We start from the raw sequence: 27031 nt of genomic DNA on the forward strand, positions 1-27031 counted from the left end.
TTCGGGAGGGGGGGGCGGGGAGGGCGGGAGGGGGAGGAGGTCTGTCTGGAGCCGGCGAGCCCCGAGGAAGAAGAGGAGGAGGAAGCCACCGCTACCGCTGCCGCTGCCGCCGTGCTCGGGGATCCGGGCGCTCGCGCTTAGCTCGCTGGCGACCTGCCTCCAGCCCGGGCCCACACCCCGGCCCAGGTAGGAAGGGGCCGGCGGGGGAGGGGAGAGGGCCGGGGAGGGAGCCCCTCTGCCGCAGCTGCAGGTCGACGGGTCCCCGCCCCTGGGGGGAGGGGAGCGGGACAGATGCTCGGGGTGGTCGCTGGGGCCGTATGGGGTCTCCCAGGGCTCTCGCAGCTCGGGTCTCCGTGCCTCGCCTCGGGCGTCCTAGTGGGGTCAAGCACCCCACCCGTGTGGCTTCGCTTGCGGAGCATGGAGCCTGTGGACCCCCGGAGTCCCCTCACCTACCCACCGGGATCGGGAGCTTCGCGCACCCGAACTTCGCAGCCGCTGAGCTCGGGCAGGACAAACTTCCCTCCCCTACTTCGGGGCTCCAAGGGCCGCAACTGGAGACCCTCTGGGTTGGGAAGAGCCTCGAGGACCCCGAAACTTTGCAGAGCGCTCTGAAAGCGAAAGGCGGGATGGGCAGGGAGCAGGGGAATGCCTTTGAGTGTGCCCCAAGTTGGCCGAAAGACTGTTCCCCCATTTGAAACCAGTCCCAGATCGGGGGGGCAGAGGGAATGGGCGGTGGGGGTGCCGCCACTCTTGCATGGGGCTTGCTGGCCCCGCGCCCCCAGCCCGCCGGGTTGTGGGGCTCCACAGAGCTCTCGGGAAGGACCGGCTCGCGGCTATTAATAGGCGCCCGTGACCTGAGCTGCTGTCGGCCAGGGAAGCCAAAGGCTCCGCTCGCTGCGGGTTGGGGTGGGACCCTAACCAGAGCTTACTCCTCCCCAGTTCTCCTGTCCCTCATTTTGTCGCTCTTTCCTTCGTTTCCCCCGGTTCTCCTCCCACTCTTTGATTTCCGGGTGTTGCCCCCTAACTTTTTCTCTTCCTAAACTGCATGATCTGAACAACAGCCACCCGCTAGGGGCTCCTGGCCGGACTCGCACGATCCGAGCACCGTTCCCAACCGAGTGCCCCTCTGCGGGATGGGTGTGAGATCCTTGGCATGAGCGGGGATATTCCCGAACCCACCCAGTCCTTGCACCCGCCGCCTACGCACAACACATCCACTCCCCCTGCGGGCAGTCGCCATTCTATCCGAGGGGCACGGGGATCGCCGAGGCAGCCAAGAGCTCAGTGGCCCTGCGAATCTCCTGTAAAGGGTTTTGGGGGTATAGCTTTGGCTACATGTGTAGAAAAGAGACTGTGTCCTGGCATCTCCTCTTCCAGCGACTGTGTCCTGGCATCTCCTCTTCCAGCGACTCTGTCCTGGCATCTCCTCTTCCAGCGTTGCACCCCAAGGGCCCAAAAAGATTCTTCTGTTGCTTCCTCCCCTTCCCTATCCCACCGCTCTGGTCGGAGCTTAGCAGGTTCGAGCATTTGGGGGAGGTGAGATACTTGGTACTTCTTTCCGTCTCGGGGTCTGCGGAGCCCAGCCCCTCCTGACAGCTTCGAGATCTTAGTCCCGACGGCCAGCCTCCTGCCCCGCCTCCTCCCTTTAACTCCAGGACCCTAACGCCCTCCAGCGCTGGCGCGTCCGCTTCGGCAGTCTCAGAGCTCTGAGAGCGAGGTGTCGCATCCTTTTGCCGCTGCTCCGGATCTGGGGGAGGGGAGGGGGCGTGGAGCGCACCGTTGAGTCCCTGACAGATGTCCTCGCGCGGTGGCGCCGGCGTCGCTGTAAGAGAATTAATGACTTACACACAGGCCTCGAATCCGAGCGCCCCGGGGGAGGGACAGCAAGAGGGATTTGAGGGGCTGAAGGAGCAGCTTCCTTGGAAGTGGGCCGAGGGGAGCACTGTCTCTCAGCACCTACCCCCCAAAATAGATGCTTGGCTCTTGTGCCTCCAGCACCTCTGACCCCATCACGTGTGATCCCTGATCCGGAGTGCCCATGTACTTACCTCTGGAACTGACCGTACCAGCAGTACCAGCGAAGGGCTCAGCCTGTGCTTGTACTGGTGGAAAGGGGCTTGGAGACCCTGCACCTGGGGAGCAACCCAGAGGTCGTGGTGGAGAGGGGCTAGGTGGCCAGTGTAGTGTCCACACAGGTAATGCCCATCCAGTGTCCAAGCCCCAACTGTTTTGCCAACGCAGGTGTGTAGGTGTGTGTTTGGGGGGGGTGTTGCAGGAGGGGGAGCCAGCAGCCTCTCAGGGTCTGCTTTTGGTCCAGATGGTGGAAGCTGGAGCCTTGGGTCTCTCCTGTTCATTTCCTGCTCAGGGCTGGCTGGTTCAGAGGACATCTCAAGAGTGACCAGTAAACTGGGGAACTCTCACCCTCTCCCTAGGTGGACCTCACTGGGATGGTCTCAGACACAACAGCGAGGAATGGTGCTCCTGCAACCCACCTCTAGTCCTTGGGCCCAGGCCTGGCACACCAGGCCTAGTAGTATCCAGTGGTGGACAAGCCAGGGCTGCCCTTGGCTGGGGGCCTGGCAGTGACCCAGGGTCGGGTGGTGAAGGATAAAGGCTCCAGGTCCAATCTTCCTCAAGCCCAGCTGCCCTTTTCTTCTGTCCCAGACCATGGGCCTGATATATATATATATCCCCAAGACACACTGCTCCAGTCCTTGACTGTCTGCAATCTTGGGGGTACACTGGCTTTGGTCTTGGTACCCCCATGGGAGCCCCACCCAGCTGTCAGGAAGAGGCAGTACAGCCCCAAATTCCTCAATTCCAGCCTGTGTTCTGAATGCCTGTCAGGGTAGGGGGAAGGCCTCTCGAACCCACTCCTCACTACTCTGGGAGAACCCTCTCTGCCTGCCCTGGTGGGTCTGGCCTGCACGAGCCCCTCCCCAGGCTGGACCAGTGCATATAGGACTGGCTGGTGCTGTGGGCGTCCATTCACATTCCCTCTCCCATCCTCGCACACTATAGGATTTATCTTGATTTGCTGCCTTTGAATTGAGTCAACTCTTTTGTATGCTCGGTGAATTGCCCAGCTGCTGGCGAAGAGAGGAGAGCGTGCCGGGGGTACTGAGGCCGGGAATCAGGAGCGGGCGGGGACAGGAAGTGGGAGGGGGCGCGGAGTGGGTGGGTGGGAGACAGGCCGAGCTGAGGAACGACTGGAGGGGGCCAGAGGCTAGGAATCGTACTTGTTCAGGGCACTGTCTCGGCTCGCCCACCGGAGGGAGTTAAAAGTCCTCGGAGGGTGCGGGTCTGGGGGTTTCCGCTGTCTCCTAGGGCTTTGCCTCTTGGGTCCCTTCCTGACTCAGTTTCTTCACCTGTAACAGGCTGGCTGGGGGCTTCCGCACAAATCATCCTAGAGGTTGGGGTGAGTGAGTGAAGGAGGGGGCCTGACAGTGGGGAGGGGTCCAGCATTCCTGCATCCTGCACCCCTAGGTCCCAGCCCTCCGGTATTTGGGGTATCTGGATCCAGAGCACATCATGGCTTGCTTAATGCGGTGGGGGTCATGCATGGCTTATTCTGCTAACAGCATCCTCCCCCTACCATTTAGAGGTGGTTGGAGGGACTCGAGGAAGCCCCCATGCGCTTTCCAGCGCCCTGGCGCCTCGGAAGCCAGCGCCCCGGCGTGGGGGAGGGCAGGCGCACAGCGACCGCGAGCACCCGGAGCGCAAGGGGCGCGGGAGGCGGGCAGGCGAGGGGAGGGCGCGCGGCGCCGAGCGGGCCTGGACCGCGGAAGAGAAGGTGGAGGGAGCGCGCGGGCGGGCGAAGGCGGGAGGGTGCGGGGGGGGGAGGGTGGCGAGAGCGAACCCCCCCTTCGGCCGCGCGGCGAGGGGCGGGGCGCGCGCGCAGATCGATGGGCGAAGCTGGGGAGGAATTTCAATCCCGGGAGCGAAGTTAGAGCTGGGAGGACGGCGGCGGCAGCAGCGGGCGCAGCGCCGGAACGGCGTTCGGGCCAGGCAGGTAAGCGTGGAGCCCGCGTCCGAGCGCGACCGGGCGCCTAGCCAAGAACCGTGGGACCCTGGCCGCTCCCTGGGTAGCGCGGAAGGCCTTGCGGTTTCGTGCCCCTGCGCGTCCTCGTGTGCTCTGCGTGCGACCCCGGCCCGCGTGCGCCCCGGGCCCAGCGCTCGTTCCCAGCGCAGCGGGCAAAGTTGAAGGAACTTGGTGACAGCGACGGAGCAGGCGCTGGCAGAGCTGTCTAGGGCCGGGGTCCCGCGATCACAGCCCGCACAGTCCCTCTTTTCGAGGACCTGCCCTTTCCTCAGTTTTCCCCCTTGTTTCCCTTTCTCTGTCGGCACCCTCTAGGCCCTGCTCGACGGAGCGGTTGCTTCCAGCCTTCGACCCTCCTCAGCAGCCCCTGCCCTCCTCTCAACCTTGAGGCTTCTCCCAACTCTTCTCCGACCCCCATCCTGCATACATCGCCTTCCTTTGCTGCAGCGACAGCCTTCTCACTGGCGCCCAGGCAAGGGAACTAGCCACACTTGGGAGGGGCCACATTCTTGGTATAGACCCTGGGTCAAGAGCCTGTTATAGGAGAGGGGACTGGAGACCCCCACCTTGGACCCGTCCTCCTGTTCATTTCTCTGGGGTTACAGGAGGCTGCTGAGCCTCCTTCCCAAAACTGCCTTGCTTCAATTCTGCTTGCAGCTCAGCTCTGTCTGCTGACCCCCACCCTCCAAGGAACTGAGTCTTTTGAGATCAGGTTTCTCCAGGCATCCACTGCGTGATCTTGGGGCCATTGACATTCCAGAGCCTCAGTTTCCACATCTGTAAAATGGGAATATTGCAGCAGTGACTTTTGAGGCAGTGAAGGCTTAGTTTGACGAAGCAGGAGGGCTTTCCTCCAGGCTAGGGGACCTACTGGAAGAAACTGTCAGGTGTGCACCTCCCAGCTAAGCCTCAGATGAGAGCATCTTGTTTTCCAGGTCCAGAATGGAGTCACCGGCTGTGTCTGCCTCTCACTCGTTAAACTGGGCAGGAGATGTGTGGAAAGCATTCCTAGGAGTTCTGGGCGGATGCACTGCCAGGAGGAGATATAAAGGGCAAGCCTCCCTATTCTGTCTTCTTCAGGGGACACCTGCTAGAGATGCCCCCAGCTTCTAAAGAGGCACCTAGTCCCTCCTCAGCCCTAAGAGGAAACAAATGCAATGGGACTGTGTCTCTTTAAAGTCAGGGATAACCTCATCTTTTCTACCTAGCCAGCCCCTGCCTCCTCTGCCTGGGTCCTTGCTGTTGCAGCTTTAAATCGAACAGGGACAGAGGAGACAGACTCGGTGTGGCCTGCCCCATCAAATTCCAGGGGACCCAGTGCTCTAGAGGGACGCACTTCACCCTCTGAATTTGAGAAAGCTTGGGTCCTGGCCAGGACCCTGGTGCTTCGGTCTGTTTGTACTGGCAAGGGAGGTCTTTCTGAGCTCCCTGCAGGTGGAAGACATTGGGGTCTTGGGGTGGGGCCGCTGAGGGTGGCAGCTATGCCTGCTCCCTGTCCCTTTCAGTCTGTTTGCAGCCCCCACTGTGGTGGCAAGCAGGCTGTGTGTGTCATTCAGGATGATACAGCAGGCCAGGCATAGGCAGTTCGTGACTCTGAGAAAAGCCGTGATGGGCACTTTAACCAGAGCTGCCCTCTGGGAATCTGACAGACTTGGCATGGCGCAGAGTATGGGGCTGCACCTAGGCCCCTTCCTGAGTCCCACAGGACTCTTAGGAAAGCACTAGGACTTTCCAAGGGGCCTTGGAAGTGGGTTCTCTACACCTGGGCGTGAGAGGCAGTGCTCCTGCCCACAAACAGGTGTTGGAGGCCCTCAGGAGGGTTCAGATTCAGATCCCGAGTCACTGGACTTAATATCTAGACTCCAAATTTTGGACCTTAGTTCAAGAGAGAAAAATTATGGGATCAAAATTACAAGAATTTGGGATTACGGGGATATAATGGGAGCTTTGGCCTGTCCCCCAACACACATACACATGTGCACACATGAATACATATGTGAACCCACACCCACACACATATACCAGCTGTGGATTTCAGGGGGAATTTTCTAAACCTTTCCTCCATCCCCTAGAACTCAGGTCCCAGGAGATAGTTCCTTTCCCCTGAGAAGCTCAGTCTGCTGTTAGGAGGGAACTCTTTTTCTGAGTAGCCAGACACAGTTACTGTAGCTCTGGGAGTACTTATGAGGTTCATGGCCTGATGTTCATATTTCTCCACGGAAGCTGCAGGCAGACCCTGTAGGTGCCTGGGTGGGTGGCATATAAATATGTACAGAGGGAGGGCGGTGGATGAGAAATGCCAGTGAGTGACAGGCAGGAGATAGATCTCCAGGCCCGGGTGACGGGGCCATAAATTTCCGGGCGTGAACCTGGAACGGATGGTGGCGCAGCGGCGGACATCAGATACATTTGTCATCTCCCCACTCCCATTGCCCTACCCCTTTTGTTTTCTGTTGTGGATTCAATCTCTTCCAACAGAGCTTGGGGTGTCTACTGGACCTGGATGGGTCTTCCTTGTGGGGGCTGCTTTTGATCCACTTTTGGGGACATGTGTGTTATCTACCTCAAGTACAAAAGGGGAGGCTGAGCCTCCGGTGTGAGGCCAGACACTGTCAGGGTCACACAGTGCATAGGGAAAGAGAGTGGCAGACCAGTGGGGTCCAGCTGCGTCCTGCAGTGCTTGAGTAGGGCATGCGAGCCAGGGGCCACCTCTACTGTCCCCTGTGTTCTATGCTGGCCATTGGCCCCAGAGGTGAGCGGGGGCTGGGGTGGCTGCTGTGGCTGGGTGATCCCTGTCTGCCGTTCTGTCTGGGCACCCAGCTCTGTAGCCCCCACCCAGCCAAGCTCTCATCAGCCTCCCAGGAGAACAGAGCAGGGCAGGAGCCTGGGACCCTTGGCCCCATCGTTGGCAGAGTGATGCTTCTGGTCCAGAGATGGGGAGCGCACAGACACCGATGCCGTTTCCCTCGGAGAGCAGCTGTTGGCCCTGTGTGCCACAAGGGGCCGATGTCATCGGCAGTCCCAAGGCAGAGGGGCAGCAGAGCTGTTGCTTGGTCACAGACCTCCTGGAGGTCAGGACCAGGCAGTGGCCCCTCCTAGGGGGCTGTTCCAGGAGAGCTGAACCCTGAAGCATTCTTACGCACAATGCAGCATGGCTGTGTTTTGGCTCTCTGCTGTGTCCATGCCCTGGGGGATGAACAGCAGCTGGCAGGGAAACTGAGTCCAGGAAGCCCATCCTTTGCCCCCTCAGCCAGGACACCTGAGGCTGGCTGTTCAGTGGTGCGGACCTTGGGATCTTGGTGAGTTGGCCTTTCTTCTTGGCTCAACAGTGAGCCTCCTCCTCAGGACTCTCAGCCCAGTCCTCCTCAGGGACTCCTCCCCTGTGGGCCAGCCCCACACTCCTCTGCACCAGGCTGAGGGCTCGTATAGGAGGGGTCTGGCTGCCCACGGGGGTGGGTAGGGCCATGGCCAGCAGCCTGGGAGGAGGGTTTGGGCCTGATGGTGGTGTGACTGGTTTGGGGTGGATGTGTAGCTACATGGGGAGGTGAGCAGAAGGGACAGGCTCTGGCCTCTCCTCCTGCGATATCCTCAACTCACAAGGCTGGGGTTCAGAGGGATGGGTGGCAAGGCACAGCCCAACCCAGCAGCTTCCAGCTATGGCATTGGTAGACTCTCAGGCAACCTCCCCATTTGACAGATGGGGAAACTGAGGCTCTGCAGGACAGTGTTGTAAGTCACCTTGGGCAGACAGATCAGTCCCAACCAACCCAGGCCATATCCATCCTGGGCTCGTGTCCTCTCTCTAGCCTTGGAGAGAGCCAGGCTCTGCTCAGAGTCCCACCCTCAGACAGTGACACAGGGCATGCAGACCCTGCTGTCCCCTGGCCCACGGAGGTCCACCCCAACCCTCTGAAACACATGGCTCTGCCCTCCAGCCCCCTTCGCGGTGCTTCCATACAAGGGCTGTCAGGAGTAAGCATCTGTGGAGCCCTCAGTGCGTGGAGAGCTTCCCACCAACCAAAGAATCTCAGTTGGCATGCCAGAAGGCCGGGGGACCATTCCCTGTGTGTGCACACCCTACCAGCACTGCCCCTGCCTTTGGAAGTGGCGAGATCCAGTCAGAATCCCGCCTGGGACGGAATCAGACGTGACGGACAGCTGCAGGCTCCCTTGTGTTTACCGCAGAGCTGAGGTTTATTTTCAGCGGGATCAAACTCTGCCACCTCTTAATCATTAACTTCCTCTAGTTTGATAAACACAGAGGCGTACACAGGCAGCCACATGCCCTGCCCCACACGTGGGGATGGGGGACAGCTCCTGGCTGGCCTTGGGGACAGAGGACTGTGTCTAGAAAGAAGACACAGCTGCTCCAATAGGGCTGTCAGGATCCTTCAAGAGCACACCGTGGAGAAGGGCTTTACAGAACACGCCATGGGACTCGCTGGCAATACCTGTGGGCCTCACAGCCTGTGCTGCTGGGGGCGCCCATGGCTTGGATGCCCTGCCAGCCCCTGAATAGCTGTGCCACCCAGGGAGCCAAGGCCTTGGCTCCTTGGAATGTTACTTGAGCCTATGCTGTTTCTGGCCAGACCCTCCCCTGGGGCTCCTGCCTGTGATGGGTAGGCACAGCTGCCCATGAGGCTCACTGGGCATACCTGGAGCAGCCAGCCTGGCTCCTGATCTCTCACTTAAGAGACTGATATTCCCTGGTACCTGTCTCCTGCCAGGGGACATTGATGGCAGTGCCAGTTCATCCTGCCCTCTGTCCTTGGGGGAACTGTAGCCCTCAGAAAGCCCTAGCCCCTGGTGTGCTGTAGCCCTGGGAGTGAGGATCCCTTCACTCCTGGCCTCCTTGTTTCTACATGGGGAGCCTGAACTGGCTGCCCTCACACATCAGAGGCTCCACACATTGGAGAACTCTGCAAAGCTCTGCGAGGTGCAGTGACTTTGCCTCTCGCCACCTGTTCAGCCCAGTGCAGGTCCCTTCCTCACTGTATCTTAGTGCCTCTGTTTTCCCAGTGGGCTAAGGCAGCAGCCACTCACGGGGTGTTGTGGTCTCAAGGGTGCTGTCGTGGGCAGTGAAGGCTATATTGTGGAATTTCAAATACCAGGTATGGCTGGGATGGGTCCCTTTTCCCCAGCCTTGGCCTGCCCTTTCTGAGGTGAGCCCTGGAGTGGACGGACAATGATGGGACACCTGAGTTGACAGTATAAGCTCTGGAAAAGGCAGAATTGCAGGCAGAATCCCCAGTGTTTTCTGTTTTGTCACCCAAGACACTCACTCAGACCTGTAGCCCCGGCATCCTGGATGGCCCCTTACCTGGGGGAGAGAGGGTGCTGAGAAAGGAGGAGTGAGGGCAAGGTATATGGCTAGGCTCAGGGTTTAGAGGTCAGATGGGCTTGCAAAGCCTGGGATGCCTGGGTCTGAGTTTGTGGGAAGAGTTAGAGCTTATTCAGATTCTCTGAGGACATTTTGGGGTGGTTGCAGCAGCTGAGATGAGGGGCTGGAATGTTTTTAAAAGGGATCTCCCAAGTGAAGAAAAGATTTTTTAGGGGTTGGAGTGCAAATGAGGTTTTGTTGATGCCTGGGAGGCACAGCTTGAACTTGCTGAGGACCCTGATGGTAGACGAAGACATGAAACTTCTCTTCCTACCTTGCTTAAAACATCAGAGCTACGTTCCAGTGGGGAGCAAAAGCCATCTTCCCGTTTACATCCATTAGGAAATGAGGGATGTAGTCTAGGAAGAGTAGGGCTGCACACAGCAGACCCTGTGTGCCCTTTGACATCACTAACACCCTGGAGATGGTTTGGGGGGAGCTGCGCCCCTCAGGAGTCCCTGCTGTGTGAGTAAAGTGGCTGTAGAGCCCTTTTCCCGTCGTCTCTGTGATCCTGGCTCTCTCTGGATACGGCTCTCAGATCTGAGTTGTGAGTGGGTGTGAGGATGGAGTGGTGCCTGTGAATACAGGGCTCCCACCCGTGTATGCTTGCAGTGTGTGTGTGTGTGTGTGTGTGTGTGTGTGTGTGTGTATGCGCACGCGCGCGTGTGTGTGCATGTGACACACTCCTTGGTGCACTGTCCTGCTGCACAGAGACCAGAGCAGGTGGCATATTTGAGGCGTGAATTACCGTGATGGATGTGAGATCCATTCAGTTCGAAGGCTCAGATTCTGTGAGATGAATTTTTTGCCTGCTTTTAATTTTTTTCCCTTCAAATCCAGTGTGTAGAAGTTAGAAGAGAAAGAGGTGTGTGGCGCTGAACACCTGTTGGGTCTGGGAGTGGCTGGTTCCTCTGTCCAGGGCTCTGCGCGGTGACTGCTGTCTGGTGGGTATGTAGGCTTGTTTTGGTCCCTCTGTTATGGTGTCCTCACAGAGCATGGGCATGCCAGATTTGAAGGCTGTGCTTCACCAGAAACAGCACCTTAGAAAAATGCCCCCCGAAAATCCAGGGTGTTTGCTCGGCTTAATCCATACAAGTCAGGATCAAATGGGAGATAGCTGGAAATACCAGCTTTTGGTGCCCACAAGCCACCCCCAACAGGATGATATGCCTGTCACCCTTGTGCACACATGGACAGATCAAGCACATGACAAACACAGGTCAACACCATGTCCTGGGACATGGCTGAGGGCCAGACAGGACCCTTGTGCTCCGTCTCCACCACCACCCAGCACCCCTGAGCCTCGGCTAACAGGGACACATGCCTTGTGCCCATTTCACAGACAGGATGGAGGCACAGAGTGGGCAGTGACTTGGGCTGGGCCCGGCGCATATGTGCCAGAATCCATCTCCGGCTCTCTCTGCACCTGCCCTCATTTCACAGATGAAAGAACTGAGCTGCAGAGGGGGAGCAGCGACCACATAGCCTGCTAGGACACGTGAGCTGCCCAGGCCCCTGGGCCTCAGAAGCAAAGCCACTCTGTGCAGAGAGATCTGTGCAGTGATCCATGCAGTGGAGGATCCATGGAGGATCACTTGGCGGGAGGAAGGGGCTGGGGTGTTGGGTCCGGGCTGCCTGGGGTGGGCCCCCAGGCCCATGCTGTCTCCTTGGCTCTGGGGTCCGTGTGCCCAGAGTGGGGCTGCCGTTCAGGAGCTGCTGGAATTGTAGCTGGCTTCCTGAGCCTCCTCTGTGCTTGACCCCTCCAGCATCCCTGGTCTCCCTGCTCATCAAGGCTTGTCCTGCCCTCTGCTGTGTGGCCTCTTGACCCTCTCTGGGCACCAGGGTGTCTCTTCATGCCCGTCTTTGTGATTTCCCAATGGAGGGCTGAGGGAATTGGTATTGTAGGGAGCAACTGGCACAGTAAATTCAAAAGTGAGGGTGAATGGGGCAAGCTAGTGGGCACTCTATGGACACTCCTGTGAGCAGGAGCCACCTTGGTGTCACGACCTCTCCTGGGCTCCATGGACCTGTGCATCCTGCTTAGCACTGGGGATGATGTCCCTTTTGGGGGAACACTGGTATTGTGCAGCCCTAATGCCCCCTCCCATATCCTGACAGCCAGCGCTCACCCAGCTGGCAAACGAAGTAGGGGTGGCCACAGCTACACTTGGTTACATTGCCTGCCCCACATGCCGGGACCTCCAGCTCCTCCCCTGTCTGGGCGCCTGGTTCTTGTAGTGGTAGTTGGGGGACAGGAAGCTCACAGGGAGATTCCTATGGGAGAAGAATTGGTGAGGCTGAGGTGGGAAGGGAAACTGAGGCACAGTTGGCCACCATCCCTCAGCAGCTCCCATGGAGGAGGCAGAAGGCTCTACTAGGCCATGTCAAGGAGGACTGGTATGGTGTGATCCCCATGGTCTCCTGCTGCACTCAGAACAGAGGCCTTCACACTATGCTGACCATGCTGTGGCCTGGCTCTTTCCTCCTGTGCCCACCACTCACCTCTGGGCTGTCTCCAAGCTTACGCTCAGGTCTCCTTCAGCATGGTGGCCCTTCCAAGGTCCTCCTGATGGGGTCCTGCTGGTCTCAGGACTTGCTGGCCAGGATGTGGTTCTTATTCCTTTGCCACAGTTACTCCTATGCTCTGGAGTAACTGAACCTGGGCTCTGCCTCTTGTGACAGCACAGTTGATGTCATCCTTTGAGTGCTTCATCTTGCCTAGCAAGGCATCTGAGGTTCGTTCTTTTTTTTTTTTTTTTAATGTATTTAGTACAGGGTCTCACTATGCAGCTGGGACTCATAGTGATCCTCCTGTTTTCAGCCTCCCCAGTTCTGGGATTATAGGCATGCACCATGATGCCCAGACTCTAGCTGGCCCAGGGGCAGGAATGGCGTGGCCTGTGGTTCCAAGGGATTGAACCCTGGTCTCTTCACTTGCCTAAGCAGGCACTTAATCCACTGAGCTATCTTGCTGGCCCATGGGGCTCATTCTAAACTGGTCCCTTCCACTCAGAATAGGTTTTGAGAAAGTACCCCAGGATCACAGGATCCTCCTGCTTTGAGGGAAACAACCTGGTGTGTCAAGAGGGCTGAGGTGTCTTTTTAAAATATCTATTTATTTGTTACAGGGTCTTGCTACACAGTTCAGACAAGTAGTGATCTTATTGTCCCAGCCTCCCCACCACTGGAATTACAGGCATGCTTCACCACACCCAGTTTCAGGGCCAGCGCAGCACATCCAGGGTTCTAGGGCCGGCATGGCCTGTGGTCCTGACAATCGACCCTGGGTCTTTGCACTTGCCAGCCAGGTGCATAGACTGCTGAGCTAAGTTCCCCAGCCCCTGGGGTGCCTTGGAGAGGAGGGCAGCTCTGCTGGAGGTGGGCCCAAGGCTTATCCCTTTCCTTCTTAGGCAGCCATACAGAGCTGTGATCCAGGTCCTAGGCAGGTATGAGTGTGCATTTGCACACCCATTGTAAGTGAACAGTTCAGCAGGGTTAGCACATTTATGAGATTTCACAGCCAGAGCTCCAAGCCAGGTTTAGAACCTTTGCATGAGCCCAGAAGGCTCCCTCATGGTGTGGCCATCAGCACCCCTGGCCTTGGCCCTGCTGCGCACCTGGTCTCTGCAGCAGTTCCCTCCTGGCCACTTCGTGTCTGTGAATCACACGGCATGCAGTCTTCATCTATAGTATCCTGTCTCTGAAGTCCGTATTGTAGCATGTGTCCGTGGCATGTTCATTTTTATTGCCGCATAGTATTCCTTGTAATGTGATACCCAGTTTCATTTATTCATATACCAGTTGATGGGCATTTGAATCATTGCCAGTTTGGAGCCGTTGCAGTGTCCTTAGCGTACAAGCTTCTGTGTGGCCATGGCTGTGTTTCTCTCGGGTCGAGTCTTTGGGTTGGAATTGCTGAGTCATCTGGTAGGTTCATATTTAAATTCTTGACCACCCGCCAAGTCGCCAGGCTTCCGCGTTACAGTCCCCTCAGCAATCCATCCTCAGCGCACTTAGTGTCGTAATAACCAAGCCGGTGTGTAATGGTATCTTGTGATTTCTGTTTTTTGTTTTTGCAGTGCTGGGGCTGGAGCTGCAGGAATATTGAGCTACATCTCCAGCCCTTTTATATATGTATATATTTTTTGAAACAGGGTCCAGCTGAGTTGCTTGGGCTGGCCTCTGACTTGGAATCCTCCTGCCTCCATCTCCCGAGTCACTGGGATCACAGGCCTGTGCCACTGTGCTTGTTTTTCACGGTGGTTTTTCTTTGTTTTTCCACAAAACCAGTGGGGCTGAACCACCTTCATGTGTTCAGTTGGCATTCATATTTCTTTGATAAAATATCTACTTCAATCTTTTGCTCATATTTAATGGGTTTGTCTTATTATTGAGTTTCAGTTATTCAGATTAGTTGAAGGTACTGGCACATGCCTATAATCCCAGCGATCAGGAGGCTGAGGCAGGAGAACTGCTGAGAGTTTGAGGCCAGCCTGGGCTACATAGAAAGACCTTGTCTCAAAAAAAAAAAAAAAAAAAAAAAAGACTCAAAATGATTGTGAGCACTGTATAAATTCTGGACATATGTCCCTTATCAGAAATATGATTTATAAATACGTTATCCCAATCTGTATCTTAGTTTCCATTTTCTTAATGGTGTGTTTCTGGAACACAGAAGCGTTTTGTTATAAGAAAACTCAATTTACCTTTTTCTTTTTAATGGATCGTGTTTTTTTGTTTCTTTACCTAATCCAAGATCATAAAATTTTTCTTCTGTTTTCTTTCAGGAGCCTTATAGTTTTAGCTCTTACATTAACTGAGGCCATTTTCAAGATTCAAAGTTCATCTTTCTGTATACATTTTTTTTTAAATGACTAGCTTTCTGCATTATATTTTCTTGGGACCGTAAAGGTAAGAATTTATTTCTGGATTCTCGTTTCTGCTTCTCCATGTCAATCATGGATCTTGTGCTACTGCTACACTGTCTAAGTTAGTGCACTTTCACAAAAGTAGAAGCTTTGAAATTAAGAGGTATACGTCCTTCAAATTTGTTTTTCTTTTCAAAATTGTTTTGGCTTTTCTAAGTCCTTGGTAATTGCTATCAATGTTAAGATCAGTCTGTCAGGGGCTGGTGAGATGGCTCAGTGGTCTAAGGCACCTATTTAGAGCAAGCTTCGCAAAGCACAGGGACCACGGTTCAATCCCCCAGCACCACATGCCAGCCATCTTCGCCCCCTGGTGGGCTGAGCTGGCCACACACACACACACACACACACACACACACACACATAAATAAATAAAATTCAAAAAAAAAAAGATCAGTCTGTCAGTTTCTACAAAAATGCCTGTAGAGGCTTTGCTGGGGTTGTGTTTAATTTATAAATCAATTTGGCAATTTAAAGTTTTCTAATCAGTGAATGTGGAATGTCTTTCCACTTATTTAGAACTCTTTAATTTCTCTTAGCACTTTGTCATTTTGCATATACAAGTCTTGCTAACTTAATGTCTTTAGTGCGGTTTATTTCCAAATATTTTAGGTTTTTTTCATGCTACTGCAAACAATTATCTTCTTAATGTCATTTTCAGGTTGTTTGTTGCCAGCACATGGGAATAGAATTAAGTTTTGTGTGTTGATATTAATCAGCTAGTTTAAAGTAGACTTTTTAGGATGCTTTAAGCTTTTCTACGTACAGGATCACAGAGTCCAAAAATAAGGAGGGTTTGTTTCTGCTTTTCAAGTCATCTGTGCTTTCTCTGTATTGCACTGGCTGAGATTTCTGGAACAGCTGCCTCATTCCTGATCTTTCACTAAGGATGACGTCAGCTCTTGGTCTCCATCTCTTGTCAGGTTGAAGAATTCCCTTCTGTTGCTGGTTTGTTATGAGTTTTTCCACAAATGAGTGTTGGATTTTGTTAATTACCTTTTCTGCATCTACCAAGCTATCCCATCCCTTTTTCTGTTAGTGTGGTGTGTTACCCTGGTTGATTTTCAGATACCAAACCAACCTTGCATTCCTGGGAGAAATTCCACCAATGTAATCTTTTTTGCATATTGCTGGCTTTAGATGGCTAACATTTTGTGAAGGAGTTTGGTATCAGGGTTTATGAAACAGACAGCTCGGTTGTTTCTTGAGATGTCTTTGTCTGGTCTTGATAGCAGAAAACCCCCTGATGGTTAAGAGATCTCGAGTGGTTTCCAGAGCATCACATGTTCAGAGGTGGGGCTTTTAGAAGGTGACTGGACTATGGGGGTGCTGTGGCTGACTTGCTGTTATCAGGTGGGTCTGGTCAGAAGAGGTGGGCAACTGGGGGCGTGACCTGGAAGTACTTTTTCTCCCCCCATGGCTCCTCCCTTCTCTGCTTCCTGATTTCCATGGTGTGAGTGCCCTTCTTGTACAAGACCCTTCCACCTTGTCCTTTCTGCCTTGGAGTGAATTCATTAGGGACTGAATCCTCTAAAACTCCTAAGTCAGAGTAAACCTCTCCCTCATTAAGTACTGGGTGTCAAGTATTTGTGTCCCAATCACTAGAAGATGACTAAGATACTGTCCATAGGCTGCATACTATCGCTCCCCTTCTCATATTTGGGAAGATTCTGAAGATGTGATATTTATTACTTTTTATATATTTGATAAAATTTATTGTCAAAGTGACTTGAGCCTGCACTTTTCTTTGTGGGATGGTTTTATATTAATTGGTCTGTTCCTTGTCTGATTTTAAGTCTATGTAGATTTTGTTTGTAATTAAATCAGTTTTGGTAAACTGTATCTTTCTAGTCCATTCTGTCCCAATTGTTCCCTCTTTGTTAGTTGTTGGTGACATCTGTTGGCATTCTGTGTGCTTTCAGGAAGAATGTATGACCTTCCCGGATGTTCTGCAGACGTCAGTCAGGTTGGTGATGCTGTTGTCCACATCTCTGGTACTCACTCCTGTTTTCATTCTGGTGGTTCTGTCTGCTGCTTAAGAGTAAAATATTGAAATCACCAACTAATATGGTGAAGAGTCTGTTTAGCCTTTCAGTTCTTTCCATTTTTTTTTTTTTGCTTCATATATTTTGGGGTATATTCACTTATAATTTTTATATATTTCTGAGGTACCAACAGAAATATCTCTGCTTGTCTTTGGTAACGTTTCCTTTTTCTCCCCTAGTACCGGGGATTGAACCCAGAGCCTTCCCACCGAGCCACATCCCCAGCCCTTTTTCATGCTTTATTTTGAGATGGGGTCTCGCTAAGCCATTAATTCCTCAGGTTGGGCCTGAAGTCCGAGTCCTCTTGCTCAGCCTTCCAGAGTGCTAGCGTTACACGGTGCACCATTGTTTCAGGTATTTCTTGGCTTAAAGGTTATTCTATGTGACATTCATTATGCTGCATGTGTGTGTTGCTGGGGATGGAACTCAGGGCCTGTGCGTGCTAAGCAGGCTCCTTACCACTGAACTACGCCCCAGACCTGATTTTTACCTTTCAGTGTATCTGTACATTTGAATTAAAATCCATCTTTTTTTAGACAGCATATATTTGTTCCTGTAATATAGTCTTGAAAATCTCTGTCTTCAGTTGTCTGTGTCTGTCTTAGTTGTTTTGGTGTCTGGGTCTTTTCCCGTTTGCTCTCCTTTGCTGCTGTTTTTGGTGTTAGGTCTATACTTTCGGCAGACCATTTTAATTCTGTTGGGCCCTGTTAGTGCATTTTCCATTTCAGTTATTACCTCCCTCAACTCTGAGTTTTCCATCTTTAAAATAATGTCTGTTCCTTCATTGAAGTTCTACATTTTTACTCATTCTGATACTTTCCTTTTATTCTTTAAACAGGGCTTTATTTCTTTGAGCATATTTATATTAGCTGCTTTGAAGTCTTTGCTGTATCCAGCACGAGGACGCTCCGTGACAGTCTCTGTCGACTGATTTTTTTTCTCTCAGTTAAGAGCGGCCTTTTCTGTTTCTTTGCATGTATTACAATTTTGCGTTGAAAACGGACGATTTACACAACACACTCCAGTGGCTCTGGATTCTGATGCTTGTCCTGAAGACCTGCTATTGTTGCTGGGTTTCTTGTTTGCTTGCTGGTTTAGTAACTTACCTGGACTAAAGCTTTGACATCCACATGCCCCTGACCACTGACGTCTGTTAGGTGCTGATGCTCCTTGTGCATTTTTTGTGTTGTTTTTTGTTTCCAGCTTTTATTCCATCCCCAACTCTGCCCGTGGTACTGGGGATTGAACTCAAGGCCTTGTGTATGTGAAGCAAGCGCTCTACCACTGAACTGGGTCCCCAGACCTTTTTATTTTATGAGACAGGTCTTGTTAAATTGCTCATTATGGCCTTGAAGTTGGGATCTTTCCTGTCTCAGCCTCTTAAGTAGCTGAGACCACAACACTCAATACTGCTTTCAGTTTTAAGCCTGCATTCCTAGGGGCCTCCTCTGCGTCCGCTGAGCTCTGTCACCAGCCCGTGGCTTGTTGGATGTTGAGAAGCCAGACCTGTGTGAGGGTCTAGTACAGCCCCGTCAACCGAAATTTGAGCCTCCCCTGGGCCTTCACCTCCCACTGGGCCCTCAGGCTCTCCCAGGTGGGGGCAGTCCGAGCTGCTCCGTCTCTGATCTCTTCTGCCCATCGCTTATCAGGCATCTCCATGACTGTCACATTTCATGTATTTCTGTCAGGTTCCTGATTGGTCTTCAGGTCCGTTTCTGCCCCAGCCAGGCTCCCAATTTCAGCCTAGCAGAATCCCTGGCGTCCCCATTCACCTGCCACGGCGCTGTGGCTTGTTACTGGCAGTCCTGCTGCAGAGTGTGAATTTTGTGCCTCTCCTCCAAATTGAATCAAACCCTGGTGGCAAAGCTTCCGGTGCCTGAGGCTGGCTGGGCCAGCCCTGTTTTTGCAACCCTTGCTGCTGAGCTGGGCAGGGTGAGGGGGGTCCAGACCAGAGCGACACAGACCCCCTGTGTCACCCCGTACCCCGTGTTCATCAGCTTTGCATAAACTGCTATTTGGTCAGTTTCTGGGATGCTGAAATGATTCTTTTTGAGAAGTTAGGCTAGCTTTGTAGTCTTTTTTTTTTTTTTTTTCTTTAGAGAGGGGGTTTGGTGACCTTTGACTATACTAATGCTGGAAGCCTCACCTCTGTAGGCTTATCTCATCTTTAAAAACAGAAATTTTTAAAATACTACCTATGCAGCTCTATAAGCATCACACAGTGAAATCCATCTAAGAACCAATCAGGAAGTAAAAGGTAACCCATGTTTCAAGAGTCCTCTGTCCTGTCTCTTCTGGCCCATGCCCTCTTTTCCTTCCCAAGGAGAGTCAATCTCCTGGTTTGTAATCCCATGGGCCAGTATTTCCTGCTTTAGGATTCATATGAGTAGAGCTACAGTGTGTGCTGAGCCTGTAGAATGCTACGTATGCGAGATCTGAATGTGTTAGTGCTGTCCATTTTCAGTGCTGGATGCTGCTCCATGTACCTATTCTACTACTGTTGATGGACACTTGGCTCATTTCCAACACTCAGGGACTGTGCATATCACTACTGTGAAAGTACCTGTACCTCTCTGTGCTGGGCGTGTGCCCTTGCTTCTGTTGGATGAAGGCCCAGCAGGCATCATAGGTCATAGGCAAGGTTGTAGTTTTTCAAGAGCTTAGGTAGACTGTCTTCCATCTTTGTCAACACTCGATGTTTTCAGTTCTTCCCTCTTCAGCCTTTCTAGCAAGCACTGTCTTATAAGTGTTTTTGGCCATTTGGATATCTCTGTTTTAAAGTTCTGTGTTCAAATCTTTTACCCATTCTACAAATTCCTCCTCTCCTGATTATCTGCTTTGTAAATACTTTGTCCTATTCCATCCTTTGCCTTCTTAACTCTTCTAATCATGCTTTGAATGAAAATTGTTTTTGTCTTAGCATAACTAAGCTATCCTTCTTGACAAGTGCATTTTGTTGTTAAATTATGAAGAAACATTTATTACTAAAAGCTCTTGAAGATGCTCTTCCATGTAATATTCTAGCAGCCTTACTGTTTTATAGTTGACATGTGGGGCTTCAAATGCCTGCAGTTAATTTTTATCTATGGTGTGAGGTAGGGATCAGCTTTTAGTTCTTCCTACCTATACTGTTTGTCTTAGACATTTTGTTGAAAAATGGGATCTGCTTTAAATGAAATTATTTTATTTACTTAAAGTTAAAATTTTTAAGATAACAGAAGAGTCCTGTGTAGTTGTGATAAATCCAAAGTGACCTCATGGTCCTTTCATCATTTTTCCTCAGGCATCCAGTCCAGACATAGGACAGTCCTGTCACACAGGAGCCCCTCCTTCTGCCCTTTCATAGTCCCCCCTCTCTTTCCCTCTCCATCTCTGACTCCTGGCCACCACTGATCTGTTCTCTATTTCTATAATTTTGTCATGTCAAATATATAAATGGAATCACCCAATATGTGACTTCTGGGATTAGATTTGCTATCACTCAGCAAAATTCCCTGGAGAGTCATCCAAGCTGAGTTGTGACACTTATCAATACTTGATTCTTTTTCCTAGTAAGTGAGTGGCAATGTCATCTTGGGCCTGGGTCTGTTTGCTGGGCCCACTGCCCACAGAATGAGTGCACATGTGTCCACATCACGAACGTGTGTGTGCCAGCAAGGGAGATGTGGGGAAGAGCAGGTCCCGGCTCAGTCCCGGCAGCCACGAGCTGCTAAGGAACAGTACATATGCTTCTGAGTGGTTAATACAGTCTGAGGATCAAAAACTGACTTTGTTCCCCTGAGATCTGTTGCAGGGTCAGCTGGGCAGGTCTTATTCTACTCTAACCAGGGGACTGAGGCCTGGTGAGCCACAGATCTCTGAGGAGTTGCACATTTGGTGACAAGAGCAAAGTGTGCATTGCCCTTTTATTTTAACTTGCTTTGTTGAATACTCCCAACCACATTGCCCATTTGCAGTCCCTGAGCCAGCTATACCCCTGGTGTGGCCTAACTTGAAGCCCCTGCAGGTACGTGCACATCACAGGTCCACATGACCCTGGGGCAGGGCCAGTGGGGGCCTCTGGTCCCTTAGCTTTTGCTTATTTCTGTGAGGTTTAGGAACTGTTCCCCAAGAGGCAGGGATCTGAGCTAAGACAACAGCAGTGTGATCTTTGAGCCATCTGAAGACCTGACTTTCTACACAGTTCACTTGGTCAGGAGTTGGGGAACTGGGCTCTAGCTCTGGCACACTGCCTTTTGCCATGTTTCATAAATGGATGATGGGTGGGTGGATGGCTGAATGCATGGATGCATGGATGGAGACATGGATAGGTGGATGGGTGGATGAATGGTTGAAATGATGGGAGATTTAGAATGAGTGATGATGGATGGATGGATGGATGATGGATCTAGATAGCCCTACAGGATTGGAAAAAGACAATGTTAGTATGGACAAGGGCTTGGAAGAAAGGGAAGGAGAAGTTGTCTGGAGCAACAGACTGCTTAATGTCAGCAAATGTCACATAAAGATCTTGAAACCCAGAGAAGTGGGTTGACTAAGCTCATAGGGTCAGCAATAGCAGAACTCAGCTCTACTGCATCCAGACCCAGCTTTCTCCTGCCACATTCCACCAAGAAAGGTAGATCTAACCAGGTCAGGCACCACAGAGGAACAAGAGGATGACAGGCCTTCTCAGGAACCCTTCCTATGCAGTGGAAGCAGGGATCTAGGGTCTCCACATGTGGCCAGCACTAACTGCTCTGCAGCCTTGTGTGCCCTGCTCCTGGCCACAGATATTTATTGAGCACATATCATGTGCCTGGCCCTGTGCTACACCCCAAGGGATTCAGAGTTGGACAAGGCCTGTGGGCACTTATGTTGCAGGTCTTACAGGCTCTTCCTCAGTTTGCTCATCTGTGAAATGAATCAACACTTCTGAGGACCACCTTGGACTGGGATTCCCAGCAGCCTCCTGCTCAGTGGTCCCTGTTCCCTCCCCAGTTCTGCACCCCACAAGTTGGCCACTGGGGCTGCTTTCCTGTGGGCATCTAGAGGGTGGTGAGAGATAAGGGTGTGGCAGGCATTGCCTCTCAGAGGGGCTGTCCTGACTCCGCAGCCTGGGTGTTACCAGGCTGTGTCTAAAGGCCGGGCCACAGAGCCCAGGAAATGTTTAACTTTGAAAAATGGACCTTCACAGCTCATTAGGCACCAGCAGCACGGCCCTTCGCCTTGGGCGGCTTGGGGAAGAGAGACACCAGGCCATGAAATTGCCGAGGTAGTTAAAGGCCCATTCTGCATTCCTGACCAGTGGTGTCTGTCTCCTGAGCCCAGCAGTACCAGCCACTGGGTGAGCTGGTACATCGTGCCCATGAACCCAGGCTAGGTGGTGTGGCTGATGGACAAAGTGTGCCAGGTATGAGGGACACCTCTGATCTCCTTATCATGGGGACTTGAACCCAAGTCACACCCTCCAGGCATCTGCCATGTACTGACTCTGACCTCATACAAATTATTTCTTAACCCTGGGCTTTGGGCCTCAGTTTCCCCAAATGCACCATGATCCCCACGCCAAGTGGCACTTCCATTCTTGAAACTCAATGCTGGTTATAAACTCACCCCAGTGGACAGCTGAGGGGCCCTGAAGCCTTCCAGGGGTGTAGCTGCTTTGCTTAGGGAACATAGCAGCACCCCGTCCCATGTGCTGCAGCACACTCCCACCCACCATACTGTCCTGGGGCCTGGACAGCCCCACACAGTCTGCCTGGCTCCAGCTGGGTTCCCAGAGATTCCTGGCAGCACCGTGAGTGGCTTCAGGGCTGGACCAGCTGCTGTGTGGACTCCCTCTGCCCTGGGCGTCGGCCCGTTGTCTGTCCTGGGGCATTTCTGTACCCTAAATGGGGCAGATGGGATGAGGCCAGGAGGGGTTTATGGGTATGGGAGGAGTCTGAAGCGGGGGTTCATCTTTGTGGAGCAGGGAAGAGAGGGCCAAGAGAAATCAGAGCTAATCATTAGAGGCGGCCGTGGCCACAGTGCTCTAAACATGGAAAATTGCATTACATTAGCCTCTGGTCTTCATCGTCTGTATTAGATGCAGAGTCATAAGCAGGCGGCGCAGGGGCCAATGACCACCCGCCTCTGTGCTGCCTCTGCCTCTGGCAGGTGGAGGCTGGAGGGCAGGGCCAGCAGGGAGGTTTTCTGATTCCTGGGCTCTCCCCTCCCCTCAGCCCTCACTAGCTCTGGGACTTTCTGAGGGCTCTGTGACCTTGGGCAAGTTACCTTCACTCTCTGAATTGGTTCCCTTAATTGGAAACTAGAGAGGCTACTTAGTGCTGACCCACCTAGCAAGCTGTGGAAATACAGTTGAAGCAGAAGGGTTGGGTACACTTCTGCCTCCTTCCTGGTGCCATCGCGAGTGGTGGGGATGCCTGTGCGGTCTCTCTAAGCCAAAGCCCCCTCTGCTACCTGCCTGGGCTCTAACTCTCTGAGTTTCAGTTTTGCCATCTATACAATGGGTGGGACAGTCTTCACCCTCCAAGAGTCGACAACCAACTGCCCAGAAGCCTCTCGGGCCAGGGGCCAAGGACCAGGCTCTAGGGGGAACTTGACCTTCCTTCTTGTTTTAGGTCCCAATAGGTTCTGGGTGGTGGATGCTCCAGGCCTGGAGGTGTCTATGACTGAATGGCTTTGTTCAGAGTCCAGGAGACTCAAGGCCGGGGTGAGAAGGAAATGGGGGTTAGCCAGCACAAGGGTGCCTGTTACCCGGATCTGGGCAGATGTGTGTTCAGTTAAGGGGTGGGCCTGGGCCGCCTCTCTGTCCCCATGGTGCATGTGCACGTATGCCTGTGCATGCACGCAGCAGGGCTCCCTTCCTGGTGTGAGAACATGCGCAGTCTGTGTTTGCGTATATGTGAAGATGCCGTGCGAGCACACGGAGGTAAGTGTGGCACGTGTGTGTGTCCCCTGTGTGTCCGCAGACAGCTGTGTGCACCCATACACCCCCGCCTGCTCGTCCCCATGGCAACCCCAGCAGTGTATCCCAGCAAGGCCTGGAGCAGGTGTCTGGGAGCCTCAGTGCCAGAGGCCACACATGGTGACTCCCCACAGCATTCAACAGATTGGGACCTTGAGCGAGAGGCTGTAGGCTTGAGGGAGCCTTCCAGAGCCCCTGCCTGGCCGAGCAGTGTGCAGGAGGAGCACACTTATCTGGCCCAGCCATGTGCTATGTTTGGTGTTGAACAGCTCTTGGGACATACCAGTAGGGAGTTTGTGGTCTTATCCTGCTGTTTGGGAAGGGAAACTGAGACTAGAAGCCCCTCCTACTGGGGCTCAGCTGGTTCTGACAGACACAGGCCCCTGGACATCTTTCTCCTGGCTCCATGGAGAAGGGAGAGACCCTGCCCCAATAGGTTGGAAATGCCATTGCCTCAAACCCCAGGCCACGCCCTGCCAGGTGTTCCCCCTGCTTCCCCTTGCAATTTGGCTGCTTGTTACAGACCTTGGCTGCAAGACCCAGAGCCCAGTCCCTCCTCATCCCCTGTGAAGTCATCCAGGCAATTGGCAGGGTTCCCATGGCAACAGTGGTGACGTCACAAAAGCTGGAGGAGGAAGCTGGAGGGAGGAGGAGAGGCCCTGGAGGGGATTCCTGGCTGTTTCCGCAGCCTTCCAGAAAGATAGATTCTGGCCACCTCTCACCCAAGGCATGGGTGCATGATAGGTCTTGTGTTCCCTCCACCCCTCTGAGATGAGACCTCCCCTCACAAACACCCTGACATCCTCTTGCCCCGGTGTGGGCCTCATACTGGGAACATCACCATCCCCCTGCCTGGGCTGCTCAGCTGCTCCTGCCACACATGGCCTGGCTGCCTCTGGGGGCCGCTGGCCGGCTCCTCACTAGCCTGTCTGCAGCCACCTGTCAGCTTGTCTCTTGGGAGCACCAGACCACATCGAACTGCTTGGTTGCCTTGAACTGGCTGGAGACTTAATTCTAGGGAAAAGGACAGTTATGGGGGTGTCTTGGTCTCATCTTTGTCGCCCTGCCCTGGCAGACCCCTGGTGCCTCCTGCTGGGAGGAACAGACCTACCTTCCCATCCCGTGGGAGCCTTCCTCCTCCATCTCCATCCTTGTCACTGGCATGATGACCCCAGGAGTGGTCCTTGGCTCAGGCTTGTGAGGATCCTGCCCAGCTCACAAAGCCCCTGAGCCCCAGGGATGATTGTGGCCCTACCCTTCCCTTTCCCCACTTCCTATGTGTCTCCTCAGCACTCAGTCTCTCTAGAAGGGCCCTCTACGGCACAAGGCAAGCCTCAGGCACAGGCCTGAGCTGCATCCTGCTGCTAGCAGTGTGGACACAGCCACCCCCTTGCAAACCCAGCTGGTGGAGGATGGATAGACTCCATCCATCCATTCACAAACACTGCAAACCCTGTTGGGCCTGCCTTGTCAGCACTCCCTGGAGTGTGCACTTATTAGATGCCGAGGGTGTACTGAACCCTTTGCTGCTTTGGTTACAAGCGGGCAGGACAGCTGCGACTCCTTCCTGCCTGCCCTTCTTGTTGTTGCTGCTTGTCATAATGAGACACCATGCACATTGGGCATCTAAGCAGCAAGGATTCCTCCTACTCTGTGAGGCTGGAAGTCTAAGGGTGGCGCTGGCAGAGGACCTGCTTCCAGCTCTTGCAGACAGTACCTTCTGCTGTGTGTGTGTGTGTGTGTGTGTGTGTGTGTGTGTGTGCGCGCGCGCATGCTTGCACATGTAGGAGAGAGCTAGAGAGAGAGAGAGAGAGCTCAAACACACTGGAGTCGCTTCCTATAAGGATCCCAGTCCCATAACTGAGTCCCACCCTCATGACAAGCCTCTTCATCTCTGAAACGCCCCTCTGTAAGGTGTGCTCACACTGGAGGAATCAGGGGACATGGTCCAGTTACAACTTACACAGTCACCAGCCCAGCCACGACACAGGAAGTTAGGGAGAGGATGAGGGGTGGCAATGGCCAGTGACTCCACCAAGTGGAACAGGCTGGCGAAGCGTCTTGGAGGAGGAGGTGACACTGAGGCCATTGTCTAGGCTGGAGCCCGAGGCCCAGCCCCTGTCATGTGCTCACATTGAGACCTTAGGGCATTGGCTGCTGACCTGGGCTTTGCAGCTAGAAAGGGACAACTGGGGGCTTGGACAGGACAGGATGGGCATCTCAGCCATGTCTACCTTTGGATGCCCAGAGGACCTGAAGCTTCTGCCTGCCCCTCAGCACGGTGCTCAGAGGATGAGTCCTGCCCCTCTCCCGGTTCATCCTGAGGTGTCCCAGGGGTGGGCAATAAGAGCCCCAGCTGGGAGTACTGTGCACCTCTGTCCTCCCGAATCCTTCCCAGGGCCAATCCTGCCCTCCAGATCCTAAATGGGGATAGGTGGGGTTGGATTCCCCTGCATCCAAAGACCCTGGGGCCAGTGTGTCATGGTGTGAGAACATGGGGAAGTTATAAAAATCAGTATTTGCCAAATTCTTTATAGTTCAGTATGATTTCAGGCCCTTTCCAAGAGTGGTCTTCACCCTTACCCATGGCTCAGCATCCAGAAAGGTCCCTGGATTCCACGATCCTGGAGCTGAGTGGACACAGGGCATCTTTGCCAAAATGACACTGCCTATGAGGAAGCGGCTGGTGCAGGTGGCTGGAAGGAGGTTACAGGCACTGGGTTCCTCAATCTCCTCACTTGAAAGACAGGTTTAAAACACCCTGAAGATTTTCAGGTTAGAGGACAGACAAAAACATACCTGGGTGTGGTGGTGAATGCCTATAATCCTAGCATTCTGGGAGGCTGAGGCAGGAGGATCCCAAGTTCTAGCTCAACCTGGGCAACATAGTGAGACCCTGTCTCAGAGAGGGGCGGGGAGGGGGGAGGGAGGCAGAAACATGTCAAGTTCTGCATGAACACTCTTGTCATCACTATTACTGTCAGGGCTAGAATGCAGGGCAACTCGGTGATTAAGGGAAGAGAAAAGAGAAGCAGGTGCCCCTCCACTGGCCAGGGTCAGGGAGGAAGATGATTTGGGCCATGCTGGAAAGAGGGGTGGAACCAGCCAGCCATGGCAGGGGGCCACAAGAGGGGACCTGGAGGTCTGAGTCCACCTGTCCACAGAGGCCCTATTCCTTGCTCTCAGTCTTCCGGGTATTTTGCAACCATGCAAATGAGTTTTTTTATTTTCTATCTACATTTGAGCAACTCCCCCAATTTTTTAGCCAATTAGAGCCCCAAGGAGCCTCAACCTTCATTTCAGGCAAACAAGCAAATTTCAAGCCTCATTTTCAAATTTCTAATAAGCACTTATCAGATTTAGAGCTCGTCCATACCATCCGTCAGGTTAATGCCTGCTGAAAATTCCCGCCCCCTCCGCAGCAGCTTCTTCCTTGCCTGCTGCGCAGCGCGCGGAGGGAGCCCTATTTGCCGGCAGCTTCCTGGTGGGTGGTTATCTGGGCAGCCCGTGGGGAGCGGGGCTGAGGGCCAGGTACTGCTGCCCCTGGCGCTGCGTTTCCCCGTGACCTCCGAAGCATCGGCTCTTCTCGATTGCAAAATCCCAAAGGCATGGGCACTTCTGGGGGCTCTAGCATCTTACAAATAGGTGTCTACAACAGCATCTTTTTTTTTCTTTTTTAAAAATTCTATAAGC

At 53.3% G+C, this 27031-nt stretch overlaps 1 protein-coding gene across 5 annotated transcripts in view; it reads left to right on the top strand.

The window, feature by feature from the left end:
* Positions 1–86: 86 nt before the first annotated feature.
* The window catches only part of Elfn1 (extracellular leucine rich repeat and fibronectin type III domain containing 1), a 55924-nt gene continuing 28979 nt past the window's right edge, over positions 87–27031 (top strand). For 3 of the 5 annotated variants that reach the window (XM_023713526.1, XM_023713529.1, XM_023713528.1), the window contains exon 1: positions 87–186. The gene's annotated coding sequence lies outside the window, so the exon portion shown is untranslated. Of the gene's footprint in view, positions 187–3933; positions 4013–27031 lie in introns of those variants that run through there. The other 2 variants (XM_004629596.2, XM_023713527.1) reach the window with 2 other exon arrangements.

The sequence above is a fragment of the Octodon degus genome, unplaced genomic scaffold, assembly GCF_000260255.1.
Source record: "Octodon degus isolate 3935 unplaced genomic scaffold, OctDeg1.0 scaffold00031, whole genome shotgun sequence".
Classification (NCBI taxonomy): Eukaryota; Metazoa; Chordata; class Mammalia; order Rodentia; family Octodontidae; genus Octodon; species Octodon degus.